Genomic DNA, 20,757 nt, shown 5'->3' with positions numbered 1-20,757 from the left:
GAACAGGTATCTGCTGTTTTTCTGGGGATCATCCAAAATTATGGTCGTGTGTCCGTCTCCTAACCTGAATGTATACCAATGGCTCTAAATATGTGTCTGGGATAAATGCCTAAGCAAGAGCAATGACCAGACAGCCTTCTTCAGTGAACTTTGCTCTTCATTTTAAAAAGATACTGATGGCTTAGCTCCAATGCCTCATCCTGTCTTTAGGATAAAGTTCACACTCATGAATACAGCGCATAAGGCCACCAAGGACTGGTGACTAATTCTCGGCTCGCTTCTCACTATCTCTTCCCTAAACTCCAGGCACCAGTGACACTCACGTGGCATATTGTTTCCTGCCTCAGGAAGCCCCTGCTCCGATTATCGACCTGACATGACATGTACCCTACCCTATCCCACCGCCATACAAACCAGCTTCCATCACCCCTACTATCCGCTTAGCCTGATGAATTCCTTTTAAGTTCTTAGTGCACATCAATGGAATAATAAAATAGGGTATCGGTCTTCCACATCACTACATTTGGGGGAAAGGGATGAATAAAGAGGATTTTCTCCATTAAACATTAGAATATGTTCAAAACAAATATATTATTAACAGTTAATAATGACTTAAAGCCAAGCCAAGGTCACTGAGGTAGAAGAGGTATTCCAGAAGTAAACCCAATTTTCAGAATTAAGTGGGAAAATAAAATAGAATGTAATATACATTGTGACAGAAGCCAAATAACGAAGTGGAGAAAAGTTAACTTAGATCCATATCCAATCTAAATTTAGTGGCAAAATGGCAAATATAACAAATCAAACATAAGAAAAACCAGAACGAAACAAAGTAACATTTTTCTCCCAAGTAAAGGGTTTTTAAAGTTATTGTAATAGAAAAAATTTTGAAGGAAAGATAAATATGCATTCAATAAATATCTGAGTTCTTAGCAGGTGGTTGTTATTATTACATGTATTTTTATAAATATATCAACTTTTATGAAGCCTAGAAAACCCTAATTAAAGGGAAAATAATAGCACTGGAAAACTCAGACATAAATATGATTAATACTCAAACAAATAGTATATATAAATACCTCAAAGGAAAAACATTCCAAATGGCTCCAGCGTAAACATGAACATGGGTATGAACAAAACTCCTTTAGTAAGTCAATTACTAAAAATGATTTTAATGTTTTAGTAATTAAAAATGCAAATCAAAACAGTAGGCACACTCTTAAAATTTATTAAATTGGAAAAACAAAAATTTGTTAAGCCCTATTTTGGCAGGAAGATAAGCAAATTCTCTCAATTTTCCAGGAAGAAATTCTGACTAGTTTTATCAAGAGTAATTAAAAATATAACACCAAGAACAATAACCCAATCACATAAATGTATGTAAATAGTTCAAAAGAAGAAAAAAGAATCTGCTTGGGTTTTTTTTTCTGTAGATAGATGCTAGGAATAGAAGCATTTAGGTTTAAAAAATAGAAATGACCTAATATCCAGCAATGGGAAATGGAAAAGCAATAAAGGTATATTAAACCGTGGACTATTACCAAGTCATTACAACCGTGTAGGAGCAAGAAAGAGCATTTGCCAAATAATGTGAAGAGAGAGAAGTCGAAAAAATTGAATATCCATAATGACTAAAACCACGTAAAAAGCCCCATGTGTTTAAATAAAGAAGGGACAAGGATAAGGAGAGATGAAAATAATTCAGATATTTTAATAAAAGTTCATAATGCAAATTTTTAAACACTTTTGCAGGATGAAAGAGACATCGAGCAAATATGCATGGCTGAGATGAGCAAATATACCATTTTAAATCCTTCAGAGCCAGCCTCTAGGAACCATTCAAGCAGTTTATACCCAGAGATGTGCAGTCACTTGAATTACCCCACCTAGCCATGAAGGCCAAATAGTACCCGGTCAAAGGTCCCCGGGAAGGTGCTGTAGAATTCACAGGGGTGCTCACTAACGGCTATTAGTACACAGTGTAGGTAAACTCATTATCATTGCAAAAATGTCTTCTACATCTTGCACAAAACCACTGGCCAGGCTTACTAAAACACACATAGGTCTTATTATTTTATATTATTTTTATTTATTTTATTTTATTTATTTTATTTATTTTATTTTATTTTATTTTATTTTATTATTTTATTTTATTTTATTTTATTTTATTTTATTTTATTTTATTTTTTTATTTTTTAGGCACGGCAACTCTTGGTTGACCTCACAGATTGCAAGGATCTCATCACCTTACAATCCCTCATTTTTTTATTTTTTATGCCTACAGCACCTGGTCTTCCTAAGTGGCCTCTCATCCAAGTACTAACCAGGCCTGACCCTGCTTAGCCTCTGAGAACAGACAGGATCGGGCTTGTTCAGGGTAGCATGGCCATAGACTACACAGGTCTTTAAGATAACCGTCTGTCATTATCATCAAAAGGCTAAGAAAATCTTCTTTGGAAGAAAATGCTTTTCAAACAAGGTATTAGGTTAAAGACATTTGTGCCTTTTCTTAAAGAAATCAACAGCTTCCTCAAAACATTTTCTGAGGAAATATATATTTGTGGAGAAGCAGCAGTATTAATCCAATGACTTCAACTATTAACTCACTAGAAAGAAAGAAATGCCCATTTTGCTTTAAGGAAGACAAGACTGAGTAGTTTATATTACAGTACCATAAACCTCTTGAGAGCAGATGCCATGGTCTTGATTTTGTTTATAACTCTACAGCCTACCCGCACATTATGTTGTGTGGGTGGGTGGGCAGGTGGGTGGATGGGTGGGTGGATGGCTTGATGGGTAGGTGGGTAAGTGGATTGCTGAATGGATGAATGGGTAGATGGATAGGTGAATGGATGGATGAGTAGGGGGACAGATGGATGAATGAATGAATGAATGAATGATTATGAATCCTAATCCGTAAAGATCTACTCAAACCACTTACACATATGAATGGGTTACAAAAGTAGGAACAGTGGTGTTCTGAACACAAGCCAAACAAGAGAGCAAACAAGATACGTACACAGTCAGCCCATGAAAAAACAAATGGATCATTTATGGGATCTTTCAAAGAAAAAATTCAAGATTTCTTGCCTTGTAAATTAAACTTAAACTCTTTGGTCATTTAATCAAGATAAAAGCAGTATAGTGAATGCCTGAATGAGTCACTCCTGACAAAGAAAACAGACATCTCTCAGTCAGAGCCAACTTTGCGCAGCAGAAGCTGCAGTCTAGCAGAGGTTTCCGAAGCGTGGCTGAGATGAGCAGCATTAACGGTAACTGGGAGCTGTTAGGGAAGGCAAATTCTCAGGCCCCACCCAGACCTATAAATCTGAAACTCTGGGAGTAGGACTGTCAATCTGTGTTTAAACGAGCCCTCCAGGTGATGCTGAACCAGCTCAAGTGTGAGAATCCACACAGCCAGCACATAAAAGAAAAGAACTCCACACTTAGTTTTGACCCATATTTCCTTTAGGAGGAGGTAGAGTAGCAAAAGAAAGTTTCTCCAAAGGAAAACACAGAGACCTTTTGTATGAAATGCAGACGTTAAAATTCTCTTGATGCTGTAATTCCCAGCCATACCACCAGCAGAAACCAAGAGCAAAATAGTTTGCCGATCTTAGGTACAAGCCTATCTTCCCAAGCTACATAAGCTAGAGTGTGGTTAATCATGAGGCTCTTCTTTCTTAGAGTTCTGTGTTCTCATTAATCACTCACTGGTAGTTCAGACACTCCAGAGAAAATTCTGGAAGTTCAAAGTCCTGTGGCTTCCTCTCAATCTCCTTCGTACAGGGCTAAGTTTAATAGGTATATTCAAGATCAAGAGAGAACAAGTAACATAACACAAAGGACTAAGAAAATAATAATAGAAAACTGAAGGTCTTTCCTGTCTTGTAGCAATGCCCATCTACTCATCACACTGATTTTGGTTAGTTAATGCTTTTGGATAGGAGAGCATAAAATAATTAATATTTGTTGAAGACAACATGCTTATTTCTCACTTACCCCAGACCACACCCATTTGAAGTTGGTATTTTCATCCTTGTTTTATAGATGAGGAACAAGGTTATAATATGTAAGCAACAGTCTCAAGGACACATGCTATTAAGTAACATAACCAGGTTTTAACCTGTCTTCCGGGTCCCAAAGACCACCCCCAGGTCAACGATTCAGTAGGAGGACTCACAAAACTCAACATATAGTCATCCTCATGGCTATCATGTATTCGAGCAAAATCAGCAAAGCAAAAAGTCACACGAAACGAGGTCTGGAGGAAACAAGACACAAGCTTCCAGGGTTCTCTCCCAGTGGAGTTGCACAGGATGCACTTAATTCCCCCAGGAAGGAATTGTGATAGCACACATGAAATATCTTCTACCAGGGAAGCTCATTAGACTCAGTGCTCAAGGCTTTTATCATGGGCTGGTCACAGAGGCCTATCACATACCAAAATTCCAGACTTCCAGAAGGAAAGCAGGTTTAAGGCATAAACTATATAATTTAGGTTTAGAGAAAACTTAATAGACATATTAATAGGTACATTAAACAGTTTAGACACAGTGAGCCACTTTTATCAGTTAGGAAACTGCGGGGAACCTTCCTGAAATCCAGGTTCTCAGGTGCCAGCCAAGGGCCGATCTTGAAAGCAGACCTCTAAAGACAGCAGTCTCAAGCCTGCAAGGTTACGCCTTTTCTGCGCACCAAGCTAACCAGGTGCAAAGCCTCTTCTTGTTCCACTTTCATGCCAGACATAAACTTCTTCCTCAAACATCTCCCTAAAAAACCAATGAGCTTTGTGGCAATTTTAAAATCTGCACATGCCTAGAGTCCATGATTTCACTCCCCAGTGTCTGGATTTCCCTTCAGAACTAGTCTTCGGTCAGCAAAATCTGTCCAACTGTCTCAACTGTACCACCGGATTTTAATTTATGGAAGTGACTGACAACAGAGAGGCTAATGCCCTTAGATTTTATTACTTGCATTTCCCAAGGGAAAGGGGCAAGCCACACCACACAGGGCCACCTGGGGTCTATCAAGTTGGTCGGGAGACAGAAGGAGTGAGACGAAAGCTTAGGCCAGAACCTTTATTGGGAAAGCAAGGCAGGGCAGGTAAACAGCTTAGGATGGACTGGTCTGAATAATTCCAGCATGCCTGGGACACAAGGACTGTCCCACCTGGCTGGTACCTGGCCCTGGGTGATTTAGGGCAGGAGCAATATTGACATGGTATTATTGGTATTGACATGAGAGTTAGCTAAGGAAGTGGGTCAGCATGGGCTCTGGATCACAGGGATGTAAACCACTTTGGCCGTTAGTTTGGGCCCAGGATTAATGGCTGCCAAACAGATATAGAATCTGAGAAAACAGACCATCAACCCATTGTGTGTCCCCTGCCCTTGATCTGGCCTACCCTGTCAACCAGCCTGCTCCTCCTCCCACTAATACATGGACGGTGTTCAGCGCAGTGCCAGGCCAAAACCAAGTGTCAGGGTACATTGGCTTATCTGTATTATTATTTTATGGCTATTTGTTAAATAATGATTAAGATCACAAGCTCCAGAATTAGACAACCTAGGTTCATATCTCAGCTCTGTCACCGTAGGTGCATCATTTAAAGGTTTAAGGAAGCATTCGTTTGTAAAATGGGGTTAATCATGGTACCTACTCTACAGAGTTGTTATGAGGATATAATATGGTAATGAATGTAAAGTTCTGAGCAGGTGCCAGACACAGACTAAGTGCTCAATACATATCAGCTACTACTACCTCCCCATTCGCCCCCTCAACCCCAAGCCAGAGCTGGACAAACACAACTGCACATAAACTCACATCCCAGGGACCTGCAGAGAGAACAACAGTCAAAAGCTGTGGCCAGTAGCCATTACAGTGTCTCCAGACAGCTACAGGGACAGACGGCTCTTACCCATCTCTTGATCTATTTAATTTCTTAAGGACCGTCCTCCCATAGAACTATACAAAGCTGAGACAGCGCTGGCCGCTGAAGGGTGCTAGTGTGTTGCTTATAACTCGACCAACATATCACTCTTCAAGGGAGTAACTAAAATGGAGGAAACAAGTTGTTTCAGGTAATGAGTAAAGCTTAGAACTGGAAGGAAGAAAGATCATATCCAAGAACCAACTTTACAGATGAGAAAATGAAGGTAGAGGAATTAAATGACTTAGCCATGACCCACAGATAATCAGAACTCTTCCTCAGTACCCAGGATGTCACTCCCACCATCTGTAAGCACTATGCCAGTGGCAGGCTCTGTTCCATCACATGGATGAATCTCTACATCAATTTCTCTTCCCAAAACCTACTTGTCCCTTCTCCTTCCTCCAATTCCAATATTGTGCCTTCCTGGGAATAGTGTTATTTGACCTCGTGGATCCAAATCTTTTTTTGTAAAGATTCCATATCCCTTTTTCCAAGGTGGGAAAAAAATTCCCTGAAGTATCTTATGACAAACCAAGAAATCTGCAATTTCAAATACCTATTTAACTAGGCCACACAGTTCAAACTAAGCAATCTTGGGCAAGTTACTATATATACTTCTGTGACCTTCAGATTCCTCATTTTATAAAATGGGCATCATATCTGATAAAAACTACTTCACCGGGTTATTTTTATTAGTGAATAAGAGTAGACACAAGAATGCTGTGCATCTCAAACACCACATTGATAAAAGAAGCCAGTATGTTTTCTGTCAATACACACCCAAAGAAATGAAAACATTATTCCTTTTTTAACTGCACATGGACCAACAACACAGTATTTTATTATTCTTGCTATCTCTGTAGTAATTTCTCAGCTTTTATTCTTTCCTTTTATAAAAGGAGCAAAAGGAAATCAAGAAATAAGTTTACTGCTATTTTCTGATGTGAATTAAACTCCCCATCCAAACACAACCAGAATAGCCAGCAGCATATGGGTCTGTTTTCTCAATCTTCCTCCTCAACCCTGGGGAAAATCAACCATATGGCAGGAAGGAATCAGCTGGGTGTTGCAATAAATGGGGTCCGCCCTGGTCTTAAGCTCTGAAGGAGAAAAGACCATGGCATTTGTAAAACCAGAAATGATGTCGCTATTGACATCCTTCTTCCAGCTCTGCTCCACCAACTGAGCCAAGAAAGTGGGGTGGGTGTTTACATCAAAAAAGGCAAAGTGGGTATTGGTGTACAATCTGATTCATGCGAACAATTAAAGTAGATGATGATTAAAAACCAAAACATTCTGTCAAAGATTCGAGGGGTACACATGCCACTTACTCATCCAAGCTCTCTGTAGGAGAGGCTATTAAATGCCCAGGAGGTTGATAGCAGTGAGCGGCTTGGCCTCTCCAGCCACCTCAGAGACAGAGACAAGCTTGGGACTGAACTGCACCAATCGAGAAGTATTCTGAGCATGAGGAGATACCATTCCACAGCCACTATCACGGCTAAAAAGGAAAATGACTGACAACACCAAAAGTTGATGAGGATGAAGAGCAACCAGAACCCTCATATGCTGTTGACAGAAGTCTAAATTCGTACAGTGACTTAATAAAATTGTCTCATAGTATTTTTAAGAGTCCAACATACACCTACCCCATGAGAGTAATTCCACACCTTGGTATTTATGCAAGAGAGATTAAAACTTAGGCACACAAAAGTATTATAAGTAGCTTTATTCACAATAGCCAAAAATTGGAAACAACCTGGATGTCCATCAGTAGGAAGATAGATTGAAAAAAGCTGTGACCTATCCATATAGGGACTACTACTCAACAAAAAGGAACAAAACTCCTGGTAAAATAACATAGATCGGGAGTCAGCACGTTATACCTGTAGAACAGCCACCCGTTATTTATTGTAAATAAAGTTTTATTGAAACCCAGTTGTACCCAGTCATTTGCATATTGAAAGAGACCTTGTGACTGGCAAGCCTAAAATATTTCCTATCTGCTTCTTTAAGAAAAAGTTTGCAAACCCCTAATGAAGATAAATGCAAAAACATTATGCTGAGTGAAGAAAAGAAAAATAGAAGGAAAAAAACATGCTCTCTCTCTATATATATATATGATTTCATTTCTGTGAAGTTCTAGAACAGGCAAAACTAATCTACAGTGAAAAACGTCAGAATAGTGCTTATTTCTGGTGGAGTCCTCTGATGTGGAGGACTAACTGAGAAGGGGTACAAGATAATTTTCTGGGGTGATGGAATTGTTCTATATATTGGTGGGGTGTGGGCTCCACAAATATATGCAGTTTGCCCAAACTGATCACACCGTACAGTTAAGATCTGTGCATTTCACTCTATATGTAAATTACAACTCAATTTAGAAACACCAAAAACAATTTTTTTCAAGAAACAGAAAGGCAGAATCTTAGCTCTAAAATGGGCCCTCTTTTTCCCTTTGGAATTTTGCATTCTTAGCTTCACATTTGAAATCAAGTTCAAGCTCGTCTTGTACTAGATGCTTTTTCTTAATGACCAGCTGTTCTAATGACCAAGCCTCAGGCCTCTTGGGATTCCTCAGAAGTCTTGGTTTTTAAGCTTATTTCATCTACAGGCATACCTCAGAGATATTGTGGGTTTGGTTCCAGACCACTGCAATAAAGCAAGTACTGCAATAAAAGGAGTAGTGATCTTATAGCCAGTGGAGGGTCTTTTCAATTTGTAAAAAACACAACATCTGTGAAGTGCAATAAAGCAAATAAAACACAGTATGCCTGTAGTCTTTGTTCAACAGTCCTATGGGACATGTCCAACACATAAAAAGCTCAAAGCGAAGATGCTCTGGCTGAGGCAGAGACGAGGCCAGGCCAACTCTTCTCCCAACCCTCCCCCAAAGACGTTTCTTGAGGGGCCTCCGCAGAGTATGGCCACAGCATCGATAACCCACTGGACACACTGCTTTCTCCCTGCACTAACCACTGGACACAGTGACTGGTCAGCTCTTATGAACAAGATCTCTCCCAACGACCTTTCTCCAACTGCCCCTCCTCTCCAGTAGCTGAGACTACAGACCATCTCATCAATCTCTCTGGTGCCTACACATCAGGTGTGCTACCCCATGGCCTCTGCTGGCAGACAGGTCTGAGTGAAGGATCATGAGAAAAGCTGTCATCCAAGGAGCTTCAAACCCTTTTGTATAGACTTCCCCTCTATCTTGCATCAAAACCTCATGTCTTTTTATCTTCAAGAGATATGGGGCATGAATCAAAACACACATACTTAATTTACACCTTAACTAGGCTGCCCCTCGGAAAAATCTACGTTCTCACTCTTCTCAGGCCCTCTTCTTGTGAGATACACTTGTGCCCAGTGATGTATCCAAAGCTCTGCTGTCAACATCTCAACATACAGTGATGTGGCTCTCAACAGGCAGCACTGTTCCAGCCATTTTGCAAGATGGACCCAGAACTGCAACCTATTTGCAGGTGAGCATCTCCTGACTTTTACGTACAAACCATACTCTCAAAAGAACAAACCATACTCTCAATTCCACAGTGGAAAATGGACAGGGGGAAATTATATTAGGAAACAATTTTTTATGGCTTCTTTAAAAACAAAACTACTGAGCAAAACTGATAAGAATGATCTAAATAAGCAAAGTAGACAAAAGTGAGCATAACTCAGGAGAGATTTCTACCTGCCCTGGCACATTTCTCCATGTTTTTATCTCATATCTTCTCCTTGAATTAATAATTTTAAGGTATTCACTAAGACTAGGAGATGTCCTCCTTCTTTTGTATTTAGTGTCTTCTGACACAATGGGTGGGTCCATTTGTCAGAGATTTGAGCTTTGCTTTTAAGTATATAATCCAAAGAAAACAGGAAGGGGACCTCGGGAGCAGTGGTAACGGCAGCTGTCTGCTTGCGTGTTTACCTTTAGAGAGAAAAAAAGAAAATAAGAGAAATACAGGCTCTGTCTGAGGGAAGGAGACGTAGGCTGCAGCAAGCCCCAGCTTTCCTGAGTTAGGAAAAATATTTATTTTCCTACTATAGCATCAGTCTCGACTTTCATGACCAGGTAGGTAACAGAGTTTGTTTGTACAGGCCCCAATTCCACTTTCATTTTGGTCCTGGCTAGGGAAATCATAGCTATAAATCTCTTCATTAAGGTACTGAGTTTGGAGTTCTGATGATATTAGGCTGATCACCCTCCTTTCCATCATGCTTCTGAGGCTGATGGGTGCTCAAAGGCAATGGAAAATGTAAAGTGAAATGTATTTGTTGCATGGGGCTTACGATCAAGCTCTGGGCGCCCTCCCACCTGCTAAGCACAAAGCCAAAACGTGAGGTCTTACACTCTCTTAAAATATGAAAACATGGAGTGCCCACAGGAGAAGAGCACACATGGCAAGGTAGTTGGACCCACCCCAGGAAGCAGGGCCCAGCTCAACTAAGGGCTGCAGCACCAGGGAGACGAAGCAAAACAAGCCACACTCTCACGCACAAGGACCTAGCCCACCATAAACCTGGCCCTGTCCTGGAGTCTAACCCAAGTAGATAAGTGTTCCTTCCTCTTGGAGAGGAGCACGTGGGGAAAATGGAGAGGGATGCAATTTTAGCTTCTGGTTTTAAATAACAAAAGGAAATTAGCTGGAAAATATAAATCTATTGACGTAAAAGACCCCCAAAAAAGCAGAATTCTCTTTGTTTAAAAACCGGGGTTGTGCACAGTTGCTTTTACAAAGATTGCCATTTTTGGAGAACCTAAATAGAGTAATTTAAATTTACCATAAAATTATTACCGTCATTATCTAATATATCTCTGTGATTCAGAGAGCACACAGGAATCTTGCATTATCTTAGAGGTTTTTACTATGAAAGCAACAGCCCTAACAGCTCACTAACCTTTCCTAAGCGTTCACTCCAGGCGGAGCCTGCGCTTCATAACCGCTTCTCTACATGGCACGGTGACCCTATGGCTGACTGCAGTTATAATCCACATCTTGAAGATACAGAAACTAAGTTATAGAAAATTAGATAATTCTCCCACGTCCCACAGTTTGTGTGGCAGGCCGATTCCAGATTCAAAACTCTAATGCACTGCCTTAAACTCCCTCCATTTTTTCTCATGCAATTTTTCGCACTGCTGTAAGAGTTAATTGAATTCCAGTTAACACCAACTGACACCATTTGCAGGTGTGGCTATACATAGAATAATGTAACACGGGTCTGTAATACTACCCACCATACAGGAAAGCCAGAAAGGAAAGTAAGTGCACGAGCCTTTTAATGTAACCGGCTGTCTTCCATCTTGAGAGAGTGAAGAGAATTCTAACAGCTGGGCCAGAGAGGTGGCAATTTTAGTCAGAGATGGCAGTCTCTAACCCGACAGAGCCCATCCTAAGATGGTAAGTTTCTTATTTGGTTGAGCTAAAGATGGGGAGGACTTACCTGAGGTAAAGCGTGTGTCATTAAGATGGAAATCAGCAGAAAGTCTGTGTCTAATGATCAGCTTTCTACATAGGCTTATGGGCCAGAGCTGGAAAGGCTGCAAGCTGAGAGATCAAGTCATCCAGCAGATGTGGTTACTTCAACAACATTCACTGTGCATCAGTTTGCCAGGGAGGCCTAACAAAGTACCACAGACTGGGTGGTTTAAACAACAGAAATTTATGTTCCCAGTTTTGGAGGCTGAAGTCTGAGATCAAGGAGTCAGCAGAGTTGGTTTCCTCCTTGGCTTGCAGATGGCTAGCTGCCGTCTCACTATGTCATCACATGGTCTTTCCTCTGTGTCCAAATTTCCTCTTCTAATGAGGACACCAGTCATATTGGATTAGGGCCCACCCTAAGGACCTCACTTTAACTTTATTACCTCTTTAAAGACCTGATCTCCAAATATATTTACATTCTGAGGTACTAGTGGTTAGGACTTTGACATACAACTTTTAGGGGGACACGGTTCATCACATAACAACACATTGTGTGGCAGTTCTTAATGAAGGTATGGTTGTCATTACCACTGCTTTATTTGTTGGTTTTCACAGATGGAGCAGCAGACACCGAACTCTGGCCTTGGAGGGCCCAAGACAAGTTCTCGAAGAGATCAGACGTCAGGGTCTTAGCAAATAACACCCAGAATCAACTTTCACCAGGGGAAATCACTAAAGAAAAAACTCTTTGGGAGGAATTCAATATTCCCCAGAAAGACCCTAATCTCAAAGCCGTGGGAGAAAGGGCCTTTATAAAACACATGCCATAGGAGTGAAGAGGTAGGAATTGAGGGAGACAGCAGCATCTGGACAGCGTGCCAGCTTTAGGCCAGTGGTGTTTGCTTAGGTGAGTCTCTTGTCTTCAAGAGCTATCCTGGGAGGAAGTGTATGAGCCAGCAAAGCCATCAGCCACATGAGTGAGATGGTTAAATGTCCAGCTAGAGAGTGGATGTGCTCCCACGTGCTCAGGCTCAGTTCCTGGAGAAAATAAAGGCAGCCAGGTCACTGTCATCTTCTCAGGCATAGTTTCTACCATGAACTGACACTAAATTGGAAAAAGCAGAACCCCCACTCCCACTCTGCACATCTGGGTCATAAAATCATGAAAGAAGCATGAAATTCCACAAGGTCCACAATGCCCCAGTGGCCCTGCAGGTCACTGGCATGAAGAGCACATGGCTCATTCTGAGAAACGATTACCTTCTGCCTCCAAAGGCCCAGCTTGCAAAGCCTGAAACATAAAGTGGTTCACTTACAGAAACATTCTTTTCTTTGCAAACCAAACAATAACTCAAGAAGACTCCCAGCAAATTGGCAAGAGGTCCAGGATGCCCTACCCAATGATACAGGCGGTTGTGATTCTGCAAATTAGCTAAAGAACATAACGTAATCCCAAGAGCACCTCCCAATCTGTCTGCCGCTGGAACCAGCCAGCTATGCCCTCCCCAGGACACAGGATCTGTAACACTTGGAAAGCCTCCTTGTCTGCTCACAAAAAATTTGTAGCAGAACATACAGTGTTCTCAAAATGTTACCCAAGAGGCTCCAGAAACAAGGTTCCAGAGTTTAAGTGAGGTAATAAAGTAGATTTCTTAAAAATGTTAAATCGTGATTTATGATCCCAAAGATACCTCTCTGTTGACTCCAGCAGAAAAGACTGAGAGAAAAACATTCTTATACAGTCAGCCTTGAAGCATAAAGAGCAGACAGGAGAATTCATAAAGGTTGATTGAGCAGCTGATTCTCAAAGTGTGGCCCTGGGCCAGCAGCAACAGCTCAACTTGTTAGAAATCAAATTTGGGGTCCACTCTAGAATTACTAAATCACAAACTCAAGCACCAAATCTTCATCCCCCTTTACTGAAGCATTGTCTTATGTTAGAGCTTTTCAAGGCTCTAAGTTATATGCTTTGAGACTCCAAAAACCATTTATCTATTTGACACGCAAATATGCCCAAGTTTATGACCATTGCTTAACTACTAGTTTTCACCCATCATCTGATAAAAGCACTCTTCCAGTTTTATCAATTTCATTTCCTGGTGAGGTTTTAGAACATTCTCTATATATCTACTGACTTTTTAACCCTGTGTCTCTTATTGGTTTTTTTTTTTCCACACAAGTTTTTGCCTTTTCTTACTCTTCTCTTCTTTCAGATAAACTTGGGAAAATTTAAATAAGTTAAGTCATGAGGTAGTCACAGAAATAATTAAAGTAAGAAAAGTAAGCAGTAAGACAATCTGGGGTGGGAGGAAGAAATAAAATCCGGCCACACAACAAAATTACATCTTTAATTCCTAGATCTGTGATGCCACACCAGAGCTCCAGACACAAGAGAGGAAGAGCAGAGAGGAGAAAAACGCCAATCTTTCGTGTTTCTTCTCATGTGGGCACCCATAGTAGTCATGAAGGCTCCACCCGCAGAGCCTAATCACTTTCCAAAGTTCCCCTGCTTCCTAATACAATCATGTTGGAGATTAGGATTTCAACCTATGAATGGTGGGGGCAGGAGGGTAGGGGCAAACATTCAGCACTCAATCCATAATACAGGGATATTGTGAAGATCAAAATGAGATACTGCATTCGAAAGCAGTCAGTAAAATATAAAGCATGAAAGAACCTTATTTTCCACCACTCATTTTCATATGAAATCTTAATAAAACTCAAAAACTCACTGTTATCTTGATTGTAGTGGTGGTTTAAGGGATGTAAACATATATGAAAACTGTTATTCACTTTAAATATGTACATTTTATTATATATTAATTATATCTCAATAAGCCTATAAAAAGTATCTCACTGTTTACTTTGGCTGTCAGTGATGTCAGAATAGCTCGTATAGACTAACCTTCCTGCAGGTAACAATGATCAAGTCTGGACAAAATGTATTTTTTTAAATGTATTTAAAGGTACCAGAGAGGGACCAAAAGTAGCAGAAACTGAATAGGAATCTACCCTTGAAAGACAACTGCAGAAGGAGAGGTTTGTGAGTTTGCAGCAGCCATCTGCCCGAAGGCATACTCCAATTTGTATGCATCTAGGAGTAGAAGAAATCTACAGCCTTAACTGGCTTGAAGTATGGAGGAAAACTTGCTGGCTAGAAGAAAAACCAGAAAATTAGACGTGAAATCCTGAAAGGGAGGCAACTGTAGATGGGATGAGCACATAAAATCTGTGTATAAAATTCACCCAGATACATGGCTGACTACTAAATTACACATGATGTGAGAGACCACAGAGACTATGATGGAAAAGCAACAGCTAGAAGCTGAAAGGAATAAGTAGAGATGTCAGCCACTGCCTAGTGCAAGGGATTGACTGGAGTTTGAGTCCAGGTAAGTTAACTGTTACATCAAAAGCCTACTAAAAGAAATATAACAGGATCCAGAGTCTCTATAAAATATATTTAATAATGCCCAGAAATTGATCAAAAATCACTAGACATGCAAAGAAAGAGGAAAATATAACACATCTTCAAGAACAAAAAATGTTTTCGATCAACCCAAAGATGACACAGATGTTCAAATTAGCAAAGACTTTCAAGCAATACATATACACACATATACATACATATTTATTCAAAATGTTTTTAATGAAAATATACACACAACGAATGAGCACATTTGTTATTCCAACCCAAAAATTAGATATTATGGGGAAAAAATTCAAATGGGAATTCTAGAAATTAAGAAATTAAAAGTACAAAAACTGGAATGGGATTAACAGCAGATTGGAGATAGTAGAAGAGTTAGTAAACTTCAAGGTAGATCAATAGAACTATTCGATCTAAAAAACAGCAAAGAAAAAACTATTATAAAAATGAACAGAGCCTCAGAGACCTGTGTGACAATATCAATCATTTCAACTTATATCTAGAGTCCCAAAGAGAGGAAATAGAATAGGGCAGGGGAAATAAAAAATGAAGAAATAGTCCTAAAACTTCCAAATGTAGTGAAATACTAATTTATAAATTCAAGAAATTCAGTAAAACTCGAGCAGGATAGATATAAAGAAAACTATATCTAAGCAAATTGCTGAAATATAGTTAAAATCTTGAAAATAGCCAGTAAAAAATGACACATCGCATACATGAGAACAATACTACAAGTGACAGTGGACTTCTCATCAGAAACCATGGAAGCCAGGAGACAGTGGAACAGTATCTATAAGCAGTAAAACTATCTTTCAAAATAAAAATGAAACAAGACATTTACAAATAAACAAAATTAGAGGATTTATCCCAAGCAGACCTGCAGTACCAGAAATCCTAAAGGAAGTTTTTCAGCCTGAAGGGAAATGACTCTAGATGGTAACTCAAATCTATAGGAAGGAGTGAATATCACTGGAAAGGAAATGTATGTTTTGGTCTCTGAATTACAAACAGGGAGATACTAGAAAATACATATTTCAGACTATTATCCACATCTTTAGGCAAGCAAACTTTACCTTCTTGGTTTATTTTTCTTAATTTTAATAGAAATTTTATTGTATAAAACCTTAATATTTATTTAAAAGTGCTATAATTCCTTCCAAAATATTTCAAGTTTTGTCTTCATCAAAATGTTCTCAATCTGCTTATTCTATTCACATAATCTATAGTCTATACTCAGTTGGACAGCTCTACTCAAGGTTTCATCCTGTCTATGAGCAGATAAATGCAATTATCTGCTCATAGACAGGATGAAATAAAGAAATAATTTTAATTAGAATTTTAAAACATAAAGATAAATAACCTCACACAAACTATATGCATGATCATATAAGCAGATTGCTGGTAAAATCATTTAGAATAAAACACTTCTGTCCTGTTCCCTGCTTTTGTTCACACTGGCACTCTAACTGGAATGCTTTTGCCATCATCTCCAACATCTCTGTATATCCAACTCTGCCTAACTTTCAAAGTAAAGTTCAAATGCCCTCTCCTCAAAGAAACTTCCCCTCTTCTCCCCAGGCAGAAGGGCTCCTTCCCTGTATGGAACTCTTTCAGCATTTCAGTGCTTTCTAACTTGAATTATACTCATTTGTGTTTAAGTGACAGAGAATAAAGTTTTCAGTCCAGATCTGCAGAAGAAACTCAGTATCAGAAACACTCAGGCAGGATGATACTAAATCAGAGTCCAGATGCAGGAAGTTGAGAGAGAGGAGTTGGGTAGGGTATTCCTAGGCTTTCTGGAACATTAGATGACTGAGACAGCAATATTAGTAAGGGATATCTGGGCGCTTGCTCTACCTTCTGTCTCAGAGACAGAAGGGGGTTGTAACCTTGTTGCTGCTAGCTGACTTGGGAACCAAGAGAGCCCAATGTCTGTAAATGTCCCATAACATATAAGGACTATGGCTTGGCCTCCCCTCTCAAACAGAAGCCTACATGCTTCAAAAGAGACCCTGGCAACAGTGCACCCTATGGGGAACCCAGAGGCCAGGAAAAGCACATTTTACATTTGTTTCTGCTCAGAACTCTGTCTCCTTGGAGCGTAGGTAGCACTCAGCATCATATCCCCTTTGACAGAGAGCTCTTTAGAGCAACGTTGGCCTTTATACACAAACTGTTTAGGTTCAAGCATACCACCCATAAATGTCTGTTCGATGAGTTTGATAAATGCTGGGTCCTGACTGGCTACTTAACTCCACTAAAGGAAGCAGATGCTTAGGGTCACAGCATTACCAGGGGGTTTGGAAACACTTAAAGAGCTGGCTGCCTCCACTTAGGCTCAGAGTACACCGCAACCTTCCAGGCAACTCAGGGAAGCCAGGAAACCAAGCTCAGCTCAAAGGTATCAGAAAACTACTGAGAAACCCAGTTGTCTGTTCCTAGAATAATGATACAACATCTGCAGGTTTGTAGTTTAAGAAGCTGTTCTGATGCAAGACTTCCTAACAAATCAATAGGACCCAAAACCAAACACTTTCCTCATCATCTCCCCTCTCCTGTCACAGCCTGTCCCTCCACCCACATTGCCCTTTCGGTGAATGACCGCCCTTACTTCAGAAATCCACATGTCATCTTAAACTGTTTGCTCTTCCTCTTTCCCCACATTCCCCACATCGAACTAGCAAATCCTTTTAGCCCCTAGACAGATGTTAGTTTCAAAAAATGGCCAACAGCAATATTTCCAGATCCACACGCTCTTCTAGAATCTTGCCATGTTCCATCAAGAGGTGGAGACTATTTTCTCTCCTCTTAAACGTGTGACTTGCCTCCGCGAACAGAATGTGGTAAAAGCGATACATTACTGCAGAGGCTACATCATAAAATTCAACATCAGTCCACCTGGTGTTCTCATTCTCTCTCTCATTCATTCTCTACCTCACTCCTCTGTCCTCTCTCTCCACTCACCCTCATAATCCAGACATCGTGCTGTAAAGAATCCCAGGCCACATGGCAAGGCTACTCGTGGTATTCCAAATGAGATTCTGCCCAAAAGCCAGTATTGACCAGCTGAGTGAATAAGTGAGGGTTCAGATGACTACACAGCCTTGCCTTTGAGTCATTGCAGGTAACACTAGGTAGACCAGAGACAAGACAGCCCTGCCCAAATTTTAGATTTGTAAGCAAAATAAATATTGTCATTATTTTAAGCTACTAAATTCTGTGAAATCCGTTAGAGAGCCATAATCACTGGAGTAACCTCATAAATATCTGAGCCCTCTACTCTCCAACCTAGCTGTCAAACTTTAGTACAGGCCACCATCAGCTCTCACCTCAACAACTTCAGCAGACCTTCAATGAGTCTTGCCAAACTCCATTTCTTTCCTTCTCTAGTTCATCCCTCATGCTCCTTCCAGAGGAGCCCTCTAAAATACAAATCACCCCCTTGCTTAAACTCTGATAGGTATATGATGGACGGATGAATGGATACCTATAGATAAGATATAGAAAGATGAAGCAAATTTGGAAAAATATTACTTGTATAATCTAGAGGTTGAGTTTATGAATATCATGTATTATACTTTTTACTTTTATGAATGTTTGAAATTTTTCACTTAAAAATGTTTTTTAAAAATGAAAATAAACTTTAATTGCTCCCCACAGATGGAAATCCAAATTTGTATGCATGGCACACAAGCCTCTTCTTCCTTTGGCTTCTGCTGATGTCCTATTCCAGGCCTGGACTCTCCCTACAGGCTCCAGAGCTCCAGGCACCTAACCACGTGCAGATCCCTAATGGGACCAAGGTCTCACACCTTGGTGCCAATGCTCTGGCATGGCCTCTGCTTACAGGAACTCCACCGTTTCTTTCTCTGCCAACCCAGGAAGGTATCAACACAGCTCAGATGTTTCTCCACTGGAAGTCCTCCCTAATCCTGGAGATCCTACCAGGATTCCTCAGCATCTGGAACAGACCTCCACAGCAACACTCCATGCGGCTACGGTTTACTTACCATCATCTCTCTCCTGCCTAAGTAAGAGCTTCTCAAGGGCTTAGGCCTTACCCATCTGTCCAGTCCATGCCTAGCATTGTGCTAGGACACAGCAAGCACTGAAGAATCTAAGTTCCTTCAGAAAAGATCCCAAACAGAAATTGATTCAAGTACAAAAGTATTCAGTCCTCTTCTTCCTCTCCTATCCTTGCCCGACCCCCATTCACATCGTTAAACTAAACACTCTCTCTCTCTCTCTCCCATGAAGCAAGATACCCATCACCTTATCAAAATATGCACAGCCCATCTGCTAAAACCCATGGTCATAACATGACTCCAGTAGTGCAGACCCACCATCTTATTTCCCACTGGCATGACTAAGGATTCTAGGTCCACATGCGGAATCATTCTGTCAAATCTAGAAGGTTCCTGCAGGTCCCACATGCACTACTGCTTCTGAGGCTCACAAAAACAATCAAATCGTTGTGGAGCACCCATCCAGGTTTCCTGGAATGGGCATGACAATGTCTAGCTGCTACACAATGCAATGGGTCATGACAGAAGAATAAGACTTCTAGCTTCTTAAAAAAGAACAATTATAATCATGACAGCAAGAAATATACAATTGCTTTGCAGTTCCACAAAACCCAGATCCTGTTCTAGCATCTGCTCTTTTTCTGGTCCCATCTTCTCTCAGTTTTCCTTTACCTGCTGTCAGTTCTCCATAATTCCTCTTCTCTTCATCTTTAGGATAGAACAACATCCTCATTTCAAACCAAACAGAAAGTACCAGGACATTTCAAAGTCACCCTAACTGCCTATTCTCAGTAATCAAGTTATTCTGTTTATTAAAAAAAAATCATGAAGTTTGAGTACAATTTCAAAGCTAAGGGACTTTTATTTATCCAGTATATATTTATTATGCTACTATTATGTACAAGGCATTGTGCAATTTAAGATCGGTGACACATGCTTTCACTCTGGAGGGCTTGGTCCTTATGGAGTCCTCAGTACTCAAGAGTCCAAAATAGCATCCATCCATTGCTCTGAGAGAGAACCAAACATCTTAGATGACACTAGAGACAGTAAAGGATTATTTCAGGATCTTAGAACCCATTCCTAAACCTGGCTAACTTCATCGATAGTTCGATGACCACATACACCTTTACCTCTCTTTTCCACTTCTTTGCCCTCTTCCAAAATTCTTCCTATATTTTGTTTTCTTCTGTCCTGTGTGGTTTTCTCATATCTAGTCTTCAATTCACTTCCATAAAACTACTCTCATATTAGCACACCAGGAAATCTCAACAGTTGAAAGGAGTCAGATCGGATAGGTGGGCAGGGGAAGGAGAGATGGTGTGTATCCTTTCCAGAAAGTAAATCTAAACCAAATGAAAAATCAAAAATAGTCAAGGAAAATACTCTAGAAACTTTCATTCAAGTTGTTCTAGCTGTAAAACTCCCAAAACCCCCCATACTTCATTGCCTGTCTCTTTACAAATGTGATCATAAAAATCACTTAAAGTAAAGCCATTACCAAGCCCAGCAACAACTCTAGGAATGATTTACAACATATGCAGCTGCACTTCCACATTTAACCGCATCACGTGGATTTCTAATATAGTTACGAGCAATTTCCAGTTGTCTTGGGCAACACCCCAGAATCTTTTTCAAATAAAGCAAAAGTAAATAGCACAAAACTTCAGAATCAAAAATTCCTTTGGCACTACACAGCAAATTCCATTACAGTGGGATGCAAGTTTCCAAATTGTTCAAATTGATTAAAAGCTGAGTCTGCATTCATTTTACATTTTATATTCTGTGACGGCTATAAACACAAATCACAGAGAATTAAGCAAAGTACACTGCAGTGATAATGAATAAGTTCACCTCCCCAAATCAGTAACTTGCAAGTAATTGGAAATCAAAATGCCTAATGATATACTTCTAGTGAGACATTAATTCTCTTTCTAA

General features: G+C 40.1%; 1 protein-coding gene and 1 pseudogene across 1 annotated transcript in view; both read right to left on the bottom strand.

Annotated features, from left to right (window-relative positions):
* GALNT17 (polypeptide N-acetylgalactosaminyltransferase 17) overlaps positions 1–20,757 on the bottom strand; it is a 427,244-nt gene that overhangs the window by 383,505 nt on the left and 22,982 nt on the right. The gene's annotated exons all lie outside the window — the stretch shown is intronic.
* On the bottom strand, positions 2,276–2,394 carry LOC111744165 (annotated as a pseudogene).

Source organism: Pteropus vampyrus, unplaced genomic scaffold (genome assembly GCF_000151845.1).
Source record: "Pteropus vampyrus isolate Shadow unplaced genomic scaffold, Pvam_2.0 Scaffold128, whole genome shotgun sequence".
In the NCBI taxonomy this organism is placed as follows: domain Eukaryota; kingdom Metazoa; phylum Chordata; class Mammalia; order Chiroptera; family Pteropodidae; genus Pteropus; species Pteropus vampyrus.
Note: the sequence above shows the minus strand (reverse complement) of the source record. Positions and strands in the feature narration are given on the sequence as shown.